Raw genomic sequence first — 23,144 nt, 5'->3', positions numbered from 1 at the left:
TAAGGTCTCCTGCAGCTCTGACATTCCGGAGTTCTAGATATATAAGAATAGAGAGGAATCTGTGAAAAAGCCCAGCCCTGAGGAACTCCTTCCTTTCTCTGTGGCTTTACACAATGAAACCATCACCCAATGCTCATGATAACTTAAAGATGAAAATTTCCTGTTCTCCAGATATCCTGCTCAATTCACCTATCATTTACCACCAAATATAGATTCATTGCACTTTGTCCTGTGTCAGGGACAGGGGTGGCTTCTGCACATAAAGTGGAGAAGAAAACAGGTACAGTCCCTGCTCTCATGGGCCTTGAGGATTCGTGGGGATATAGATGCTACATCAATAATCACACATAGAGGGGGTGAAATTACAAATGGATGTGAGTGCTGTGCAGGAAAAGTAAAGGGTAAAATACAGTGTAAAGAGGATCTAATTTAGCATTAGGGATCAGTGAAAGGGGAAGTGATTTTCTAGCTAAGATATAAAGGACAGATGGAAGGTGGCCAAGCAGAGTGTCTGTGTGGCACATGATGTGTAAGAACCTAATTACTGCCATAGAATGGCTGTTTGAGAGTGATAAACCCCCTCTTTAGGCATCCAAGGAAGAAATTAAGTCACTCTAATTCTCAGAGAATGCTTATAGCGAAGTCCATGATATTTTTTGTAGGTAGTTTATATTGTCAAAGATTAAGAGCATCTCACAGTGAGAAGAAACCTCAGAGGTCACCTGACTCAAATCTGTTCTGATTTAGGAATCTCCTTCAAAATATGCTATACAATTATCAAGATTCTACTAGGAGTCTCAGCTACTCAAGAGTCATTTTTCCCACTCTTGACAAGTTATTTTCCTTCCATTGAGTTCTTAGATTCCTATTACTTAGATTTTCCTTGCTAGACTGTAAATTCCATAGGGCAGGAATTTTGTCTTCTTTGTTCAGTGGACATTATCTCAAGTGTCATGAACAGGGATTGTCATGTAGTAGCCTTTCAAAGCACATTTATTGGATGAATTCGTTGAGACTAAAATAGGCCTCCCTAAATTTTTGCTCATTGGCCTTAGTTCTGCTCTCTAGAACAACAAAGAACAAACCTAACATCTTATGTAAGGACAGTCTTATGGTCATTTAAAAATAGCTCTCGTTTTCTGGTTATTCTCTTCTCTCTGCTAAATATTTCCAAGTATGCAGTTTTGAAACTCTCAACATTTTGATCACTAATTGGGATTCAATTTGACATGACAAGTCACCTGATGTGTTTTGGCTCTGTGGCCCCACCCAAATTTCATCTTGCTTGTAATCCCCAGGTGTTGAGGGAGAGACTTGGTGAGAAGTGATTGGATCATGGGGTCGTTTCCCCTATACGTTGTTCTGCTGATAGTGAGTGAGTTCTCAGGGGAGATGACAGTTTTAAGTCTGGCATTTCCTCACTCTTTCTCTCTCTCTCCTGCTGCCATGTAAGACATGCCTTGCTTCCTCTTTGCCTTCCACCATGATTGTAAGTTTCCTGAGGCCTCCTTAGCCATACGGAACTGTGAGTCAATTAAACCTCCTTTCTGTATAAATTACCCAGTCTCAGGTAGCGTCTTCATAGCAGTTTGAAAACAGACTAATGCATCAACCAAATATGAATCTCCTTCCCTATATGATCACCTATCTATCATTTCTCTATTTTTGTTACATAAGTGTCTTTCTTTTACCCTTAACCTCTCCATACATTTTCCTATTTAATAAAGACTAAGCACAAAAATAAGTGAGTTTGGAGTTTCTGCTTCCAATTAGGACATTGAACATTGCAGAAGACTTTCACACTCACAGTAAACAAAACAAAACAAAATGCCAGAAATACAGCATATAACATATACTTACCTCTGTCAGTCAAGGTTCTCCAGAGAAATAGAGCCATTAAAGTGTATATGGAAAAAGAAAAAAGAGAGAGAGAGAAAATAAGGAATTAGCTCATACAGTTGTAAAGACTTCTGGGCCAATATTTGTGTTCAGTAAGCTGGAGACCTGGTAGAGCCAATGTGCACTTCTGGTATGAGTCTGAAGGCCTGAGAACCAGGAAAGCTGATCGTGTAAGTTCCAGTCTGAAAGCTGGCAGTCTAAAGACTCAAGAAGAGGTGATGTTTCAGTTTGAGTCCAAAGACTAATGTCTTGGCTCAAAGCAGTCAGGCAGGAAGACTTCCCTCTTGTTCAAGGGAGGGTCAGCCTTTTTGTTCTATTCAGGTCTTCACCTGTTGGATGATGTCTATCCATATTTCAGAGGGCAATCTACTATTCAGTCTACCAATTCAAACGTTAATCTCATCTCCAAATAACCATATCCAGAATAATTTTTTTTTGGTTTGTTTTTTTGAGACAGAGCCTCACTCTGTCTCCCAGGCTGGAGTAGAGTGGTGAGATTTCAGCTCACTGCAACCTCTACCTCCCAGGTTTGAGCAATTCTCATGCTTCAGTCTCCCGAGTCACTGGGACTACAGGTGCATGCCACCACAGCCAGCTAATTTTTGCATTTTCTTAGTAGAGACAGGGTTTCGCCATGTTGGCCAGGCTGCTCCTGAACTCTTGACCTCAAGTGATCCACCCTCCTCAGCCTCCCCGAGTGCTGGGATTATAGGCGTGAGCCACTGTGCCCGGCCCAGAATAATGTTTGATCAACTATCTGGGCAACCTGTGGCCTAGTCAAGTTGACACATAAAATTAACCATCATATTACCTATCAGACTGTCAAAGAAAAATGTGTGTAAGGAAGCTTTAAATAATTAACTCACACTGAGGGATAGTACCTCATAGGTGAGCAGTAGCTAGTGGCATCTTCTGGGAGGAGGGTAATTGGTTGGGTTTGTGTACAGGCAGAGAGAGAAGAAAGTTTTACCCTTACTAGGTCCAGAGGAACCTGTGAAACTAATGGCAATCATGAGAGCAGATGGGACAGATTAGATTCAGAAAAACTCCTCATGCACTAATAGTTTGCTTGAATAATTATTCTTTCTAATACTTACCCCCTCCACAATTTTGCTGTGAACTGACAGTGAAGGCAGGACCAAAACCAAGAAAGAACTTATTCACTCTCAAACATTCTTCGGGTTTGGAAACTGGCCTTAACCCATTCAATCCAAAGGTGATAACTGTGGCCCGACCCCTTACTGGCTTCAGGATCAAACACTGATAATGAGACGCAAACCCAGAATCATCAGTGCCTACAGCCACAGAGCTGGAAGTTGGGAATTGTGCTAACCAGAAATGTATTTGACTTTCTAATGCTGGGGTCCAATCCCAAGTTAACTTATCTCGTAATAAAATGTAAATGATCACTCTCTCAATTTAGCTATCACACATAGAAAAGAATTCATACTTACTGGAATAAATCAAACAAAATAGTGGTATACTCAGTCTCCATTGTAATTCTATGCACAATTTAATACAGTAAAATATTATGAGATGTGAAGAAGCTAGAAAATAACATCTCTCATCAAAAAATAATTTAACAAAAACACAGATTAACTAGATGTTGCAACAAGCAGACAAGGAGTTACATATTATTATAATAACATTTTAGGATGTATAGGAAAAGATGAAAAAGTAGATGAATAGGCAAAGATCTTAAGAGAAGTTTGGAAAGTATTAAAAAAAGAGCCAAAATAGAAATTCTGCAGCTGAAAAATACAGTAGCTAAAATAAATACATATTAGATGGCTGAAAAGGAAATCTCTAGCTCCAGATGGTTTTACTGACAAATTCTACCAAACGTTTAAAAAATAGCACTAGGGTCGGGTGTGGTGGCTCACGCCTGTAATTCCAACACTTTGGGAGGCCGAGCTGGGTAGATCACCTGAGGTCAGGAGTTCGAAACCAGCCTGGCCAACATGGTGGAACCCCATCTCTACTAAAAATACAAAAAATAGCTGGGGATGGTGGCAGGCACCTGTAATCCCAGCTACTCAGGAAGCCGAGGCAAGAGAATCGCTTGAACCCAGGAGGTGGAGGTTGCAGTGAGCTCGGATCGTGCCATTGCACTCCAGCCTGGGCAACGAGAGCGAAACTCTTATCTCAAAATTAAATAAATAAATAGAAATTAAAAATAGCACTAATTCTACACAGTATCTTCCAAATATTAAAAGGAGAGGAAAGATTCAATTCATTTTATAAGCCAAACATTACCCTAACACTAAGACCAAACATAGACATAGATCAATGCCAAAAAAACAAAACTATAGACCAATATTTCTCATTATCAGAGATTCAAGAATTCAAAAAATTTTAGCAAATTGAATTCATCCATATAAAAGTATACCATAACCAAGAATAGTTTATTCCAGGAATACAAAGACTAGTTTTGTATTCAAAAAAATTATCAATATAATTTGACATATTACAGTGGATTTTGGTTTATATTAACTAAAGTTTATATTTATTAGTTTATACATAAACAGTTTAAACAAGAAAGACTTCATGATCGAGTCAAATCATGCAGAAAAACCATTCAAAATTGAATATAATGTGGCCTAAATTATACTCATTTTTATACCAATTTGTTCATAAAGTGTAACCTTTAGTATCTTTCATTGAGAAAGGCACCCACAAAAGCAAATGTACCTAGGGCTTATGAAAGTCACAAAGCAATCCTACTCTGGAATTACATAGATAATAATTAGTTGGTAATCTTAAACAAGTTATATCACTGTAATATATCAGTTTGCTTTCTCATCTATACAATAGGGGATAATTAATAGATTTTATTTCATAGGAGTATTGATTTTCGAAAGTTTATACAAGCACCTAAAAGCTTATTAAACTGCTTTTTGTGTAAGGAATAACAATAAATGGTAGCTGCTCTTAAAATGCATATATATGATATGCTATATACTTTGCTTAAACATTCTGTATTTTTAGTTTATCAGTTAAATTCGGTTAGGACATTTGTATTACAAGACATTACACATTTTTGGAGATTCTTTTTCAGTTTCACAAAGTTTGCATAAGATTTAAAAACTGCAGTTATACTTTGCATGCTAATTCCCATCCTAGCATTTATGCAAAGATCTACAAAGATCCAACCAACTCCTGTGGGCTTTTTATGGGATGATGATTCTGTCACACACTTTCTATGGCACATAGATCTCAGTTTTCTTCTCAGTAGGAGAAAATGACTTAGATTCACCCACTTTTACTTTATACTTAGTCCTCTGTTTATTTTTCTCCTCTATATGAAAAGCACTTAATGGTAGAAAAGCTTTTAAAGATAGAATTTGTTACCATTGGTCAGAGATTTTTTCTCCATATGAAATTCATTGACCCTATTGGATCAAACTGGTCTGATTAGCATCATGTTCTAATTTAGTAATTCTAAAACCCAGCTACAGAAGCAGAGGGTTGTTGCTTTTTAATACAAACCACTGTCTCTCACTCTGCTGATTCAGGTTTCTTAGAGAAATTATTTTAAAAGCTCTCAGGTGATTCTAATGATTGAATAGATTTGGAAACCAAAGTCTTCTCTACTATCCAAACGATCACTTATGTGAAAAAGCATTGTTATTTTATGAAAATGGACTAGGGCAAGGGGAAGGAGTTCTGGCCATTGATGCCAAAAAAGCTCTTAGATACTATTTTTTCTTAAAAGTCTGATTATGTGTAGAGTGATGAAAATTTGTTTAACATAGTCATCTTAGTCATTACTGAGGCATGAATGACTTTGAGAATCTTATCAGTGCTATACATAGACCCTTTCTCCGGGAAATTCAGAACATTTCACAGACAGTTTCAGAGAGTAAAGATTTTTTAGAATATTTCTATAACAGAGCTTTCAGATGAGCTGAAATGGACTATGGAGGTTGTCTGTAAGGTGACTCACTCAAGTTCTCAGCTAGCACGTCGAATTGGATGATATCGGGCAATACTGGAGGCCAACCACACTGCAGAGTTTATTCTACTACATTCAGCTGTCTTCTCTTTTCTTTTCTTTTTAAAGGAGGATAATCCAATATATTATGTCCAAACTTTAGTTACTTGGCTCACAAATAATAATGGAAACCTCTCTTCTCAGAGAGTGACCGAAAATAAAATACAGGCTGTGGGAAAACTCTATACATCCTTGAGTCTCAGTTTTCTTCATAAGATGAAGGGACTTACTGGGTCAAAGCAATAGATAATAGATTTATTTATTTTTTTCTGGCTATGTTTTTAATTTCAAAATATTTTAACCATACTAAATGACATGATATAACAAACCCACATATATTTACCATCTGAATCAAAAAACCTTAATATTCTGCCATATTGGCTTCCAGTTTTTTAAAAGAGGTAAAATGGAACAACCACAATTGAAAATCACTGTATGTACTATCTTGATCTCATCTCCCTGCCTTCCAGAGGTAGCTACAATCCTGAAGCTGCTGTGCGTCATCACATTATTGTTTTTGACTTATATTACTTATATATCAAAAAATATAATACAGTATAATCCTACAAGTTTTGGAATCTGGGTTGAATCAAATTTTATCAGACTCGACATATTGTTTTGCAATTTATTTTTTCACTCAACTTTATATTTTTGAGATATTTCCTTTTTGACATTTGTAGCTCCAGTTCATACATTTTACGTGTTATATATTATTCTGTTGAAGTAATATATACTAAAATCTTGGAATAAGTGTGAAATTCAGGTGCAATGGAATTTATCTTTGAAGAATAAGACAAGAGTATGTCTTCTTGTCTCCAGTACCCTTTCAGCATAATTTCATTGAACATAACCCTCAAACAAAAGGGGGTGACAAAGAACTGGAAAAGTCTTGGTACTGTAATCACTCTCCTGGAATTTTATTCCAAATATAAGACCAGGAAACACTCCCATTGATATTTAAGCTGGGTCATACAACTTCACCAGATACTGCCAAACCGTAGATAGTGGGACCCAAGCATTGCAACATCTCATAACTAAAATCCTTATCTTACCTGGCTGAATGTTTGAACCTCATTTATTGTGTTTTAGAGAGATTTTACTGTATAATAATTAATTTATATGTTCTCCTATTGATGAATATTTTGGTCATTTCTAATCACTCATTCCTAGTGTATTTAATATCATTTTATGTTTTCTTCTATCCAGGTCTGAGTATTTCTCTAGAGAATTCATCTAGGAGTGACACTGTTGAATAAACAGCTCTGTAGATCTTCTCCTGCAAGTGATTGTACCAATTTATTCTCCAACCAGCCATTATGGGCTGAATATCTGTACCCTCCTCAAACTCATGTGTTGAAGCCTCAACCCCTAGTATGATAGTATCTGGAGGTGGGACCATTGGGAGGTAATTAGGTTTAGATTAGGTCACAAGGGTGGAGGCTTCATGATGGGATTAGTGTCCTTATAAGAAGAGGAAGTGAAATGAGAGCTCTCTCTGTCAGCGTGAACACAAAGAAGAGATCATGTGAGCACACGGAGAGATGGCAGCTGTGTGCAAGCCAGCAAGAGGGCCCTTACCAAGAACAGAATCTGTTGGCACCTTCGTCTTGGACTTCCCAGCCTCCAGAACTGTGAGAAAAAAATGTCTGTGGTTTAAGTCACCTAGTCTGCGGTATTTTGTTATAACAGCCTGGGCTGACTAAGACACTAGAATTTACGAAACTTCTCATTGATCCACCATTTCATTCAGCATTTACTGGCATTGTCAGATTGATGCAAATCTGATAAATATAAAAAAGTATCCCATTTTGGTATTAATTTACATTTCCCTGATAACTGGGGAGGTGTAATACGTTTTAATGTTTTGGTCCCTTCGATTACCACCTGCGAATTAACTGTTTACAGATTTATCACATTTTAAAAAGAATAATTGTCTTTTTATTATTGGTTATGTTCATATGTCATAGGTTTGTTTATAATATATTAACATATGAATTTATATTTTAAATATAACATAGCTATATAAACATATGTATATAACACACATATAAGTTTGTATAACATATATGTTATTTATATAAAACATGTTACTTATATAACATATTTATAACATGTTATAAATATATTTATAGTTATGTTATATATTACACATATAATATTAACATATATTTATATCATTATATACAGCATATATTTATATGCTGTGTTATCTCTTATACATACATTAACATATGTTAATATTCAACATAACATATATTTAAATTAAAACATAAATTTATAACATATACATATTTTAACATATAAAACATGTATATATGTTGCATTATTATAACATGTTATAAATATAGCATAACATTAACATATATTATATGTATTAATATTATCTTTCAGTTCGTGGCTTGTCTTTTAATTTCGCTTATGGTGGTTTTCTGTCCTATACAAGTATTTACTTTAAAAAACCTGTTGAAACATAAGCCATGTGCAGGAAATTGCACACAGCATAGGTGTACAGCATTAAGAACACACGTAAGTAGCCAGCACCCCAGAGGCCCCATCATGCTCCCCCTCAACAAACCTTCCCACAAAGTTGACCACTATCTGTCTACACTGTCAACACTACTTAGTTGTGTCTGTTTTCTGAACTTCAAATAAATAGAATAGTGCAAAATACATTATATTCCTCAATATCATGCTACTTAAAGGTTTCTGTGTTTTTTGTAAGGCCATAGTTTGTTCCTTCTCCTAATTCTATATTTTATTATTAGGATATACCCTAGATTATTTTTTCTACTATTAATAGACTTTTTCTTCTCAGTTCTTGGCTAATATGAATAGTTTTCCTATGAACATTCCTATACATATTGGAGAACTTATGCAAACAGAACATTTTGGTTTGACGTATAGCTACAAGTGGAATTGCTGGTCCTAGAGTCTGCACAGTGCTACACAGTATTCCTAGCACTACACATTATTTCAAAATTTTACACCAATCTCTACTTCTACCAGCAATGCATAAACGGTCCTATTGCTCCACAACAAGGCTGTCTTTTGATATTGACAATAATTTTCATTATAGTCATTCTTTATGTGGAGTATAGGCTCTTGGTAGTTGTAATACATATTTTTCTGGTGACGAATGAAGCTGAATATATTTAAAAATTATGTTTATTGGAATTTGAATTTCCTCATCTTTTGTAAGGGCTGTTCAAGTCTTTGGTTTATCTGAGGGAAGGGTTGTCTGTATTTACCTTTTCTTTGTATATTCTGGACCCAAATATTTAACATATACATGTTATATATGTATATGTATATTACATATGGCGTTATGTGTAAAACATACATAGGTATGTATATATGTTATACATGTATGTATATGTATGAATATGTATATTCACCCAGAAATATATATGCACATATGTAAGTATATATACATAATATATGATATATATTTTTATATGTAGGAGTGAGGTGTATCACCTCACTCAGTGATCTGTCATTCAATCCCTAATGGCATTTTTTTCTTCACTGTATGACTTTTCTATGCTTTCTATATTTTATATTTACATATTCTGTATTTTCTATATATCTTGAATCATAAAATTACCTTTTAAACATTGAGGCATTGCATAGTCATAGAAAGGCACACTTTAGTGCATAACTCAAAATTTCACACCTTGAACATGTCCAAGTAACCTGGCCCCAGATGAAGAAACAGGATATCACAAGTCCCAAGTCTTCCTTGCATTTCCTTCCAGTCACAGTTTTCCAGGTGGGGGTGGGAGGGTCACTAACCTGACTTCTAAATCCATGGAGTGGGTTTTCATATTTTTACATTTAATATGAATAATGTGATACTTTTTTCGGGGGGGAGTCTGGTTTAGTTTGTTTAATAATAGGTTTTGTTGCATCTTAGTCCTTTCAGGCTACTATAACAAAATGCCATAAACTCAATGGCTTATAAGAAACAGAAATTTACTGCTCACAGTTCTGGAGGCTGAGGAGTCCAATATCAGGGCACTGGCATATTCAGTGGCTGGTGAGGCTTCATTTCTGGTTCATAGATGACACCTTCTAGCTGTGTCCACATAAGGTGGAAGGGAGAACGTAGATCTCTGGGGCTTCTTTTATAAGGGCACTAATCCTATTTATGAGGGTAGAAGCTTCCTGTCTTAGTCACCTTTTTAAGTCCTCACTTCCTAATATTATCACCTCTGAGGTTAGGTTTACAACATATGACTTTTGCAGAGATGCAAATGTTTAGACCATAGCAGTTGCTTTTAGCAACTATTTTATTGTTAAATAGAATTCTCTTCTCTCAATATACCATAATGTATTAATCCTACTCTAGATGGATACTTTGATAGTTTTTATGTTGTAGCTATTACAAATAACACAGCTATGAATGAACAATCTTGCAGATTTTTTGAGAGCATATGTATGCATTTCTTAGGTGTATAATTGCTGGTTTGTAGGATATGCATGTGTTCAGCATTAGTGGATACTTCCAAATAGTTTCTCCAGTCTTTCTTTTTTAAAGCCAATCTACACCCCCTCAGCTGTCTTTAGACATTTGGAGAAGCCAGCCAAGTCCAGAAACTAAAAAGCCCACCTACAGACTTTAAGGTGAAACAAATGGTTATGGCTTTGAACCATTGAGATTAAGGGTAGTTTGTTATACAATATTATTGTCTCAATATACACCTGATAGACTTGCATTTTTGGAATAAACTCTCATTTGGTTATATTATCCTTTTATATACCACTGAATTCTAATTGTTAATATTTAGACTAACGTTTTAAAATTTTTGCATCTACGTTCATTAGCCTGTTGTCCTTTAAATTGCCTTTTTTGTAATGTCCTTGTCAAATTTTAATACCAAGTTATGCTGACCTGATAACTTGAGATGAGACTATTCCCCCTCCCCAGTCCTAAACATTTCCTCCCCTAATTTCTGGAAGAGTGTGTGAGAAATTGGTGGTGCTTCTTCCTTAAATGTCAGGAAGAAATCACTGGGAAAGCCTTCTAGTCTGTGAGATTATTTAATAGAAAGAATTTAAATTATAGATCAATTTAATTAACATATATGAAATTATTAATATTTATTTCTTCTCATTTCAGTTTTGGGGATTTCTAGAAAGGTGTCAATTTCACTGAAATTCTGAAGTTTACCTATATAAAGTTGTTAATATCCTCTTATTATCTAGTAATATCTGCAACATCTATCTGTGGCGATGACCTCATTTTAATGTCTGATATTAAGGGGTTTTCCCCTTCTCTGTTTTTGATCAGCTTTTTTAGCTGAGTCCATTAACTTTATTAGCCTGTTTTGTTCTAAGAACCATTTTATTGTTTAATTTTTATATTAATAAATTTGTCTTCTATTTTATCAATTTGCTCACATTAAGATTTCTGGTTTTTTCCCTCACTTTCTTAGGGTGTTTTTTTTTCAACATTTTTAGATTGGATACTTTCATATTTTCTAATATATTCACTTTAAGCCTATAAATTTTATCATTTAATAGCTTTAGCTTTACTTCACATTGTCTAATAGCAGTACTTTCATCATTATTTAGCTCAAATTCTTTATATCATTTTTTGTTATTTCTCTTTTGATGTGGATTATTTGGAAGTATATTGACTATTTTTTTAAAGAGTAGACATTTTCTGGTGATCTGTTTGTTTTCAATTTGTTGGTACATTCTCCTGTGGTCAGAAAACAGGCTCTGAATGATGTATCTATCCTTGTTCTGTGTCCCGAGCAAAGAACAGGTTCAGGGTATAAAATTATCATGCCATCTTCAAATTGTGAGTTGAAGAGTCTTGTGGTTCTTTGAGTTACCCAAGAGTCAGAAAGAGAAAAATCAGGCTGAATTATATTCTCCCCCTGCCCTATTTCATTTTCTTTAGAGCACATCTACCTTATCTGTTTTACTTACTAGGTTTTGGTGTATGAGTTTTTAAAAAAGAATTTCGCACCCCGACTCTACTAAAAATACAAAAATTAACCAGGCATGGTGGCATGCGCCTGTAGTCCCAGCTACTTGGGAGGCTAAGGCAGGAGAATCACTGGAACCAGGGAGGCAGAGGTTGTGGTGAGCTCAGATTACACCACTGCACTCCAGCTGGGTGACAGAGCAAGGCTCCGTCTCAAATAAAAAAGAAAAAAAAAACAAAACAGAATTTCACTGCTGAAAGTGTTTATAAACCATTGTATTATTAGAATACCCTGCAGTAGTCTCATTATAAAGTTTCATTATTCTTTATATCCCGGCTGGGTTCAGAATGATCTAATCAGGTTAACATGGTATGCTGACCTCCATACACTTGATTCATTAAACTGATCCAGTTACATTATTATTATGTTAATATACATGTATGATCTATGTGTGAATGACCAGATGGACCTCTGGTAAGTTTTATAAAAACCAGTATAGATAGTAATCAAGTAATCTAGTAAAAAATATTCAACCCATCCTAAAAATCAAAGATATGCATGTTAAAGCAGCAGTGTCATGTAATTTTCTTTCTTTATCAGAATGGCAAAGATTAAGTATTTTTATATACTTCTAGTGAGAATCGGTATTTAAAATTAGTTAGCTTTTTTTTTTTTTTTTTTTTTTTTTTCTGTCTAAAGAAGGAGCTGGACCAGAGTCAGGTGTCACAAACTCAAATGCCTACAGGAGCCAGAAAAGGGAAATCAGATTGACATTTCTCTTTCCCAGGCAAGCACTCAGTTTTGAAAGCTTTCTATAGAGTTCTAGGAGTGTATCTAAAAATAATGAATAGAGCCAGTATGTATTTCAAGTATAAGATAACAATTAGATATACTCAGACATGAAGCATTTCAGCACCAAACACCCTTCTTATTCCAAATATACACATGCACTTGGTGACAAGTTCTGCTTTAAAAGCATAAAGCAAAAAAAAAAAAAAAAAAAAAAAAATTAAATGAGAACTGAAGGAGCCATAGTAAAAAAAGTATTAGTGGTGTGTGCTGAATCTTTTTAAATCTAAAACTAATATAAGCCAATTATGCAAATAATATTTATGGAACAGATTACTCATGTGACAAAATATAATAAAGATAATGATATAATAAAATTAGTTCAAAAATTTAAAAATGCAGTTAGAAGAGGTAGGAGAAGTCGTGAGATTTTTCTTTGATAGAGTCAATTGATAGGGTCAAAATAGAAATTTGCTAAAAAAAATCAAAGACGTAATGATTTCAACTGCTAAAGAGCCTTTCATCAGTCTTAGAGGGATATTTTTGGAAAACAAGAAATAAGGTCATTATGCTTTTCCCCCTTCTATGAAAATCAAGTTAAAATAAATGCTTTTATGCAAAATCACTGCATGATCTTTTTAAAATAGGTTTTTGAATCCGTTTACTATTCTATGCATATAAAGATGATATTTGATATGATAGTCCCCTAATAATAATGGATATTTCTTGGTGGAAGATTTAAGGTGACAAAGGTGTCTTCTTCTTTCTACTGTTCTCCGTGTCTAAAATTATTTAAAAGGATCAGGCAATAATGTGACAAGAACTTTAACTCACCATTTTGTCTTCTGCAAATAAAAATAAAGCACATATCAAACAAACACATAAACAAAATTGTATGCTTCATTCCATATACTAATTGTGACCCAAATGATCATTGAGATGTCTGTAATTCTAAACCATATCAGGCTGGTTCTAACTAATGAGTGATAAGAAAACTCATGAGACAGCTGTCCTTGCCCCTCAGAGGACATCCCATCTCCTATCTACTCTGGCCTTGGGATTGGAGCTAGCCTCCCTTCTGCCTCTACCCAGTAGCTGCCTTTTTCTTCTGCCATCTCTGTGTAAAGGTTCTTCCATGGTCTTATGTAAATTGGAATTTAAATCCTACAAACTACATTGTGAGACCAATGGATTGGAAGAGATCTTTCCTCCCTGCCTACTTCTCCCTTGAAGGGAACCGTATTTATTGCTTTAATTAGAGCACCAAGCTGTAGGAGTAAATGCAAGTCTTCAGCACTTCTCCTGACAGCTTCAAATTGGGGAGGCAACTTGGAAAACTTCTGCTGCAACAACGCCAGCTGGATAATTAGTACTATGTGGCTAACAGTTTGAAAAAGCTGGGAGGGGAGATGAGAATTAGTGTAAGCATCTTTAACACACTTTAACATTCTAAAATGGGTTTCCAAAAACGTTGCTGCTGAAATGCTTGCAAGATTTTTGTTAAATGTGACTTCACGTATTAATGTTCCTTTTGTGTGGAGGGAGGAGGAGGTGTTGACATTCATCTAACCTGCAGCAAGTGTCATTGGATTGCTGAGCTGGCTTTCTCTCTGTGTTGAAAGGAAAGAATAATTCCCTCCAATTATTCCTCCAGGGAGAATTAAATTTGCCAACTGATTAAGGCAAGAAAAGACAAAGTTTCTCAAGGAATTTTGGGAATTCAGCAGGGTCTGAATAAGTCATAAGTTATTAAGATAATAACCTGTAGTGTGTCCAGGGTGATTTCCAAAATTGCTGATGACTGCTGAGGTACAGCCCAGGCCAATCAGAATAGAAGCATGGCATTATGCTGTACAGGTGCATGATACTTCAATATTATCTCTGGTTGAATCTCCTTTTTGCATACAATGTACCTCTGCTTGTTTAGAAAGAAGGATAGAAGCTTTTTGTGGTCTCTCTAGAAGATGAAACTGTTTATAATCAGATGTAACTACTTTTTATAAATTTTGAACACGATCATCTTTGACTCACTTATTCATTCAACAACCACAACATTGAAGCCACTATGTGCTGAATAGTAAAGCTTCAAAGACAGACAGCAAAGACCACAATGCCTGCCTTTATAGGTTTATGTTTTAAAGCAGGGATCAGCAAACATTTTTTGTAAAGACCCAGATAACAAATATTTTCAGCTTTGCAGATATATGGTACCTGTCACAACTATTCAACTCTTCTGCTGTAACATAAAAGTGGCCATCGGCAATACATGAATAAATGAATGTTGGAGTGTTCCAATAACACTTTCTGGATACTAGATATTGAATTTCATATAATTTTTACATTTCATGAAATACCATTCCTCTTTTGAATTTTTCTTACCGTTTGAAAATGTTCATCTAACCTGCAGCAAGTGTCATTGGATTGCTGAGCTGGCTTTCTCTCTGTGTTGAAAGGAAAGAATAATTCCCTCCAATTATTCCTCCAGGGAGAATTAAATTTGCCAACTGATTAAGGCAAGAAGAGACAAAGTTTCTCAAGGAATTTTGGGAATTCAGCCGATAGGCAATACTAAAACTTGTGGGTGTCTAGATTTGATCCATGGCCTGCAGGGTCCCTGATCTAGAGAGTTGACAGTGGAGAGGCTCAAGTCACTAGGGTCAATTGGCTGATGTTGAAAGTGAAGTGATAGAACACCATCTGGCATAGACGACTGCACGCCCATTGATGTGTGAATTGAAGAACCTTGGTACTAGAAGAAACCTCAGAGAGGCCTTGAATGACTTTAAAGGGTATTTGCTTCACTTTCAGGTCATTTTCAACCAACTGACCCAATCACCTTCAACGGCAGGACTTGGAAACTTCCCAAGGCAGCCCACTTTATTGTTGGAAAGAGACATTTTCATTAAATGTGTACTTTTATTTCCTACAAACATATGGATAAATAAGGACTCTGAATCCCAGTAAGACTTAGGACCCTTATTTTGCGATCTTTGGCAGGCCTCAGAGAATGAACGTAAATGACTTTTCCACAAGACATATATTACAGACGGTTATCCCATCACTTGTAAGTCTTTGGCTATATTATTTGCCAATTTTTGGTCACATAATTTGTTTTTTCCTATTGGAAGGCTGAAAAGGCATGGTTCTAGGTTTCCTATTCTTTCCGATTCCCTCAAGTATTCAATACTAGCTCATTTGTTTACAGAATGGAGAAAATGAAAAAGAAGCTTAAGGAAAAGAAAATTAGACTGCTTTTAAAGTGGTGATTCAAAACATAGTTGCATAAAAATAACAATATGAGCCAACGTGCCCAATTAAAATTAATCTGCTTATATGATAAGGTTTTTGGACCATGAGGCATAGCACTTTTGCCTTGAGAAAAAGTGCTAATCCCAAATGAGCCTTGTCTTCTTTGCAAAATGAATATTACCAAAGCTAGCAAGTCTCCTAACCTTTCCTGTAATTTCTTATCTTTATTAAAATACAGGGCAATTTGTTAAAGTCATTTTAATAACACAGGTTGTATTTAAATGGGCCAAAGTAGTGGGGCAAAAACGCATGCTGAGTTGTGTGTGTGGAGGGGGTGGTGTATGCATGTCTCTCTGTGTGTAATTGCGTTTATAACACTATATTTTAACTGCTGGACATTGTGTTGTATAATAAATATTGCAGATTTTGAAGTTAAACTGACTGTATCAAATAGCTCCATCACATAACATTTGGATAACTTTGGGCAAGCTAATTCTCAACTTATCTTTAAGTCTTAGTTTATTCATTTGTAAAATGAGAGTAATAATATACATTTTATAGCATCAAATGAAAAACGTTAGCAAACTGTTTAAGAGAAAGTTCTGGTATTTAAATATCGTTCTCTTCTTCTTCCTTTCAGCCTCTACCAAATTGCTTCTAAGGCTAATAAATGACAAAGTGAGAGTAAGAGGGAAAAGAAAATGAGACGCTGGAAACCTAGTAGGAAAAAACTTCAAACTGGAGCTACAAATACATTATCCAAGAGATTCACTCTCTGGTTTCTTTATCCTTTCCCTAGAGTAATTAAAATATGATTGTAATATGATTAAATGTTTAGCTTAAAAAGAAAATCTCTTTCTCATCTGGAAGTTATTATAAGGAAGCAGGCTGGTGTGGTTCTCATTTAAAAATGTAAATGTTGGTTTGAGTGTGTGAGATTGTCTCAAAGTCTAACAAGAAATAATTTGGCTCTTCTAACTGGAAGGTTGAAAAGACGTGGTTGTAGGTTTCCTATTCTTTTTGATTCCTATTGTATTCCTGGAGGTTGGGTTAACTTTGGGCACCAAGATATTTGGATGCTGGCTAATAATTTTCCAGCAGTTTGCTCTGTACTTTTTGATTATGCACTGTATGAGAATCAATTTCGTTAGTCCTCACAACAAAGTGACAGACACTATTATACTCCCACTTTACAGATGAAGAAACTGAGTCAGTTGGGACTCAAATTAAGTTAGTGACAGAACCAGAATCCCAATCCTGGCTGGTTATGGTTTGCATTGCCCTTCCTGAGTTCCCCAGGGCATTTCTCCCCTCTTCCCTTTCCCTCATCCTTTCTTCCCATTTCAGTGGGAGAAAAAGTGGGCAGTGCTATAAACCTGATGAACAGGGGTCCTAAATCTATACACCTATAAGGCTCAGCAGATGACATGAATGAGTGCAGGCCTTAAAAGGAGATATAGACTGAATGTCATGTAAAGGGAACAGTCACCACTCAGCTCTAATTAATTTCTGAATAAAGGGAATTCAATTTGTTCAACATTTAGCAAACACTTAACCCACACCAGATAGTCTCCTTGGCATTGAGACTTCTGTGGTTAAGGAAATAAAACCCCTGTGTTATAGGTTTTATAGTGTCCCTCCCAATAAAAACTAAAAAACATGTCCACTCAGAACTTCAAAATGTGACTCTATCTGGAAATAGGATCTTTAAAGATGCAATGAAAGCAAGATTGTAGAAGAGATTACACTAGATCAAGGTGGGCCCTAAATCCAATGAAAGTGCCTATAAGAAACAGAGAAGAACACACAGACACTCCGGAAGAAGAGCACCTTGTGAAGATGGAGGAAGACGTTGGAGTGATGTCTCTGCAGGCCAAGGAACGTGAAGCATTACCGGTTACCACTAGAAACTAGGAGAGAGGTGTGGAGCAGATTCTCTGATTTCACCAGTTTTTCAGCTAATGTACTCATGCTGTTTCAGGATCCCACACTGTTTTTGTCATATCCCCTTAGTCTCCTCCACTATGTGACAATTCCCTAGTCTTTTCTTATCCGTTGCACCCTTGACACTTTTGGAGAGTCCTGGTCAGTTATTTTTTAGAATGTTGCACGATTTGGGGTTGGTCTGATGTTTTTTCATGATTAGATTCAGGTTATGCATTCCTGGGAAAGGTACCTAGCCCTTCTCATTGCATTGTATCAGAGGGACATGATGTTTACATGTATTACTGATAATGTTAAGCCTGATCACCTGGTTAAGTGCTATCTGTCAAGATTCTTCACTATAAATTTGCTATTACATATTTGTGGGAGTGAGACACTTTGAGACTATGCGAATACTCTATTTCTGCTTAAACTTTTGCCTACTAATTTTGGCATTCATTAATGGATCTAGGCAATACATTTTGAAACAGAAGACTTATGCATCAAGACTTTCTATATCAGATTTTTAAATGTACTATAAAGCTTCTGTGATTAAAGAGGTATAAAGAATAGACAAAGATTAATGAATAAGAAGAGAGAGACTGTTAAAAGATCCAGTGTATATGCAAATATGGACACAACAAACAGTAAGGAAACGATGAATTATTCAATAAATTGTGTGAGAATACTTGGCTATGTGGAATAAAATAAAGTTAGAGCTCTATTTTAAGTATGCACAACATAAGTTCTAAATATATAAATATGCAATTAAATCTACATGCTGGAAGAAACTATAGGAGAAAAATTATTTAATATTGGAAAGGGGAAATATTTGCTAAGCGTTACTCAGAAAAAAAAGCCTTTCAACATTGCTTGAAATATCAAAAACCAGAAACATATGTCAACCTATGGAAGCATGGTTAAATTAATTATAGCATATCCATACAGAGGGTTAACTACATAGCCATTAAAAAGGATGTGAATGTTCTGTAGGTTCTGAAATCATGTCTTAATTGAAGTAAAAGTAATGTCAAAAAGGGAAAGGATACACCAAAAACCCATAAAAAATGTCCAATTTCTTTAGTGATCATGGAAACTAAAAATGAACAATGAGAATACAATATACTGTAAGTTCAAATCCCTTTGCTAACATATTCTGCCCCTGTTATTTTTATCTCATGGAAATAATAAAAATACAATGAAATCTATGCACAGAAATTGTTATTAAAATGTAATCAAAAATGAAATGTTCAAAATTTGGGGAATTTTAAGTATAAAGAAATGTATTGATCCAATGTAAAATAAAACAAATAAGCTGCATATGTGTAGTATGATCGCAACTTAGCAAAAATGTATAGAAAAAAGGAAAATTAATTTCTCTGTATTTAAAAAAATTTACTTCCTTCAGATCAGAAATTCTACACCTCTGTTTTAGACATAAAAAAATCTATACTTTCCCATCCTAAATGTAGACAAAGCTTCATGCACCAAGATTTTTGCTGCAGCACTATTTGTGAAAGCCAAAACACTGGAAAATAACTAAATGACCGGAAGTTCAGCAATTGTTAAGCTAGAATCTGACATATGCATATGATCGACCATTTCGTGGCTATTTAAAAAAAAGTTAAAATATTAATTTGAATGCAAAGATACAGTACCATATAAAGTTAAAAAGCAGAAGAAAAGATATCTGGTCTTAACTGTAAAAATATATGCATAGAAAAAATTCAGGAAGAAATTGCAATAAAATACAGTAATTGTTTTTCTTTGTGTTGGGGTTACCTTGATATTTTTCTGTACCGTTTTATTTATTTTGCAATTTTTTTCTTATGAATATGTGTTGATTTTAGTATCAGAAAATAACATTTGTTTTAAAAAGCAGAAAAAGCACTGAGAGATGGATGTTTTCTAGATGTGCATTCTATTCAATATTATCAGTAGCCTCTCAACAACAAGACAGTAAAAACTGGCCTTTAAACCTAAAACAACCCATAGATCTGGGAGAATCTGAAGGGCAGACCTTTAACTGTTGATTTTATTCTAGCCCAGGGAGGATGCATGCAGTAAAAAATGCTAGGGATAGAAGGATAACTGGAGCCTTGAGGTCTGCACTGTGCTACTTTGTAAGAAAAATGTGTGATAATGATATTTTTTGAGACAGTAAGACACAGATGTCTAGGTGTGAGTAAAACACCTAAGAGAAATCTATGTTAAGAGGCCAAAGGATGAATAAATAGCCTACAATTCAATAAAGGTGAGCATAAAGGTTTTGTTTATGTTTTTTCATTTTCACCTGATTAAAAGAGAATTTTACAAGATGACTACAGAAGGGGATAATGACTTACTTTTCAAAAAGAGATGATTTTAGAGTTAACAGCAAGTTTTCTTGATACATAAAAATGTCCAATTTTTAATCATTGAAACTGTCAATAAGAACGAAATGGAAAAAGAAACAATTAGGGTGTGAACAAATCATTGCCAAATCGCAGATTCTCAGAAATGAAGGCAAATGATACTAGAAGTCAACAGGATTAGAGTATAAACACTTGGTTTACAGTCATGTCTTTGGGAATTCAGCTTTAGGGACTCTCCAAATTTGATTTATTCTGAGTTGCTAGTCAAAAAAGACTAGTGAGTTGAAGCTACAAGAAGTCAGCATTTCAGTTCAATGTAAAGATTTTTTTTCTATTCATTAAGAATACTTTCAATGGATTTGGACTACCTTCTGTGCTAATGACTCAAGTCACTATGGGGCCCCATCAGAGGTCATGCCATTGCAGTTGGGCTGATGAAGCTCCCATACCATGTAGTATCCGGTCATCCCACCCCTTCATGTGCTCCTCTTTCCTTATTTCCAGTTTAGTTAATATCACCATATTCTACCCAATTGCCTCAGTTGGGTAATCTCAAGGCCATTGTAGCCTTATTCCACCTCCTCATACTGCTATAGTTCAAACCTTTGTGTCACCCCAAAATTCATAGGTTGGAATCTCTTCCAAGGTGATGGTATTAGAAAGTGGTCCCTTTGGGAGGTGACTAAGTTATGTGGATGGAACCCTCATAAATGGGACTACTGCCCTTAGAAAAGAGACTACAGAGGGCTAGCTAGCACCTTCCACCATGTGAGAAGCAACAGGAATACTCCCTCTGGAACCAGAAAGTGGGCCTTAGACAGACACCAAACCATCCAGTGCCTTGATCTTGAACTTCTTAGCCTCCAGAAGTTTTAGAAAAAAAGGTCTGTGGTTTATAAGCTACCTAGTTCAGGATGTTTTGTTATAGCAGCCTGAATGGACTAAGACACATACCAAATTGGGTATAAATGAAAGCCTTAGAGAAGTGCATGTAATGTACCAAGTGTCTACTAATCATTTTACTCCTCCAGGGCCATATTGTTCAAGCTTTTGTCATCATCCATGTGAACTTTTACAATAAACCCGTAATTGGCCTCCCATTCTTTCATTCTTGCTCAATCAATCCAACCAATTTTACTGATCGATTAAGAGCTCAGTTTCTTAGCTCAAAGCTTCACAACTTACAGGCCCTCAATAAATATTTGGTGGGTCACTGAATAGGTGAATATGTATAATAAGTAATAAAATACCATTCCAAACATGCCTTCCCTGCTTAAAAGGCCCTCCAACCTTATTACATACAGGTTAAAGCTCAAATCTTTTAATTTGATCTGACTCCTGCAAAACTTCCCAAGCTCATTTCTTGACACATATTTTGATGCACAGTGGGTCTCTAGTATTGAACTAGAATAGTGATTCTAAAACTTTATCATGCATCAGAATAAGTTGGCAGGCTTGCGAAAACACAGATCGATAGGTTCTACTTTCAGAATTTATGACTTAGTAGGTCTGGGGTTGGGCCAGAGAAGTTGCATTCCTCTTCATTTCCCGCATGTTGATGATGCTGCTGGTCTAGGGACCATACTTTGAGAATCTCTAAGCTAGATTATCTAAAAAAATTCTTTCAGCTATGATAGTCAATGATATTTGGTATTAAAAATACCTCAAAGACCTATATTTGTAACTCAGACTAATTTTATCCAACATGATACTATTTGAAGTGATGATTTTGTTTTTAAGCCAGGTCAGAAAAGCTAGGTAAATGTTATAGAAGGCAATATGGTGTCTTCTCCTCTTTTTTTTTTTTTTTTTTTTTAACTTTCTGAGCTCTAGGGCATAAAGACACATTATGCCCTAGAGCTCAGAAAGTAAAGAAAAGAAAACCTATCACTGGCCCTGTAGAGTTACTAAGTTCTAGTGGTTAAGAATGTAAGCTTCATCATTGTAAAGACTTATGTTGAGTTCCAGCCCTGCCCTCACTACCTGTGAAATCTTAGGCAGCTTATTTAACCTTATTAAGCCACAACCTCTCCATCCTTCAAATGCAGATGGTACTAAGATCTATGCCACAGGGGATGTATGTATATAATGTGCTTAGCTAGATGCCTGGAACATAGTCGTGTGCAAGAAGTAATGCCATTATAAGTTTAACAGGTAAGAATCTTGGTCCACAGAGTCAGTTGACAAGAACTGTAATTTATTTTTATGTGACTCAATTTAATTTCTCTTAATAGTACATATTCTACCATTTGACAAAAGAGAAATTCAAGTCAGTTCAGTCCCCACCCAACTTCCTTTCCTTCAAGTTGCATTTGCTCTCTAGGGACTTGTGTGGTACATTGGAATGGTGTTTGGCGATACCTCATTAGTTCTATGTCATTAACAGGTCTACACTGGTATCCACTGAGAAAGACATAATTGTGACTATCCTTTGGTCATGGGTCAAGCAGGTCACTGCTACATTATTCTAAACCATAAGATAACTTTAAGTTAGACTTTGTCTCATCTGCTTGTTTGCCACCGTGAGGACACAGGGGAAATTCTCCTGCTGTCCTAGACTTCTCTAAACCAAGGGAATGCATTGGATTTGTTTAAGAGCCTTCCTCTGTGGTTTCCTGAGAAACAGAGGAAATTGTTCCACTGCCTCCAGCTTCTTACTGGTATATGTGGGGACTCTGGTGATCTGCCTCAATTCAACGTGCACATAGCTATCATGATATAGCTTGTCTGTGTCCCTACCCAAATCTCATCTTGAATTGTAGCTCCCATAATCCCCATGTGTTGTGGGAGGGACTGGTGGGAGGTAATTGAATCATGGGGGCAGGTTTTTTTCTGTGCTGTTCTTTCATGACAGTGAATAAATTTCACGTGATCTGATGGCTTTATGAAAACAGTTTCCCTGCACATGCTGTCTTGCCTGCTGCCATGTAAGATGCGCCTTTGCTACTCCTTTGTCTTCTGACATGATTGTGAGGCCTTCCCAGCCATGTGAAACTGTGA

The 23,144-nt window shown here is 35.7% G+C and overlaps 1 protein-coding gene across 4 annotated transcripts in view; it reads left to right on the top strand.

Annotated features, from left to right (window-relative positions):
• PCTP (phosphatidylcholine transfer protein) overlaps nt 1-19,141 on the top strand; it is a 110,695-nt gene extending 91,554 nt beyond the window's left edge. For 2 of the 4 annotated variants that reach the window (XM_045375053.3, XM_045375055.3), the window contains one exon: nt 16,508-19,141. The gene's annotated coding sequence lies outside the window, so the exon portion shown is untranslated. Of the gene's footprint in view, nt 1-7,099; nt 7,548-16,507 lie in introns of those variants that run through there. The other 2 variants (XM_065531311.2, XM_074019263.1) reach the window with 1 other exon arrangement.
• The last annotated feature ends 4,003 nt before the right edge of the window (nt 19,142-23,144 follow it).

The sequence above is a fragment of the Macaca fascicularis genome, chromosome 16 (assembly GCF_037993035.2).
Source record: "Macaca fascicularis isolate 582-1 chromosome 16, T2T-MFA8v1.1".
Taxonomy (NCBI): domain Eukaryota; kingdom Metazoa; phylum Chordata; class Mammalia; order Primates; family Cercopithecidae; genus Macaca; species Macaca fascicularis.
This window is presented reverse-complemented; position numbering and strand designations above follow the sequence as displayed.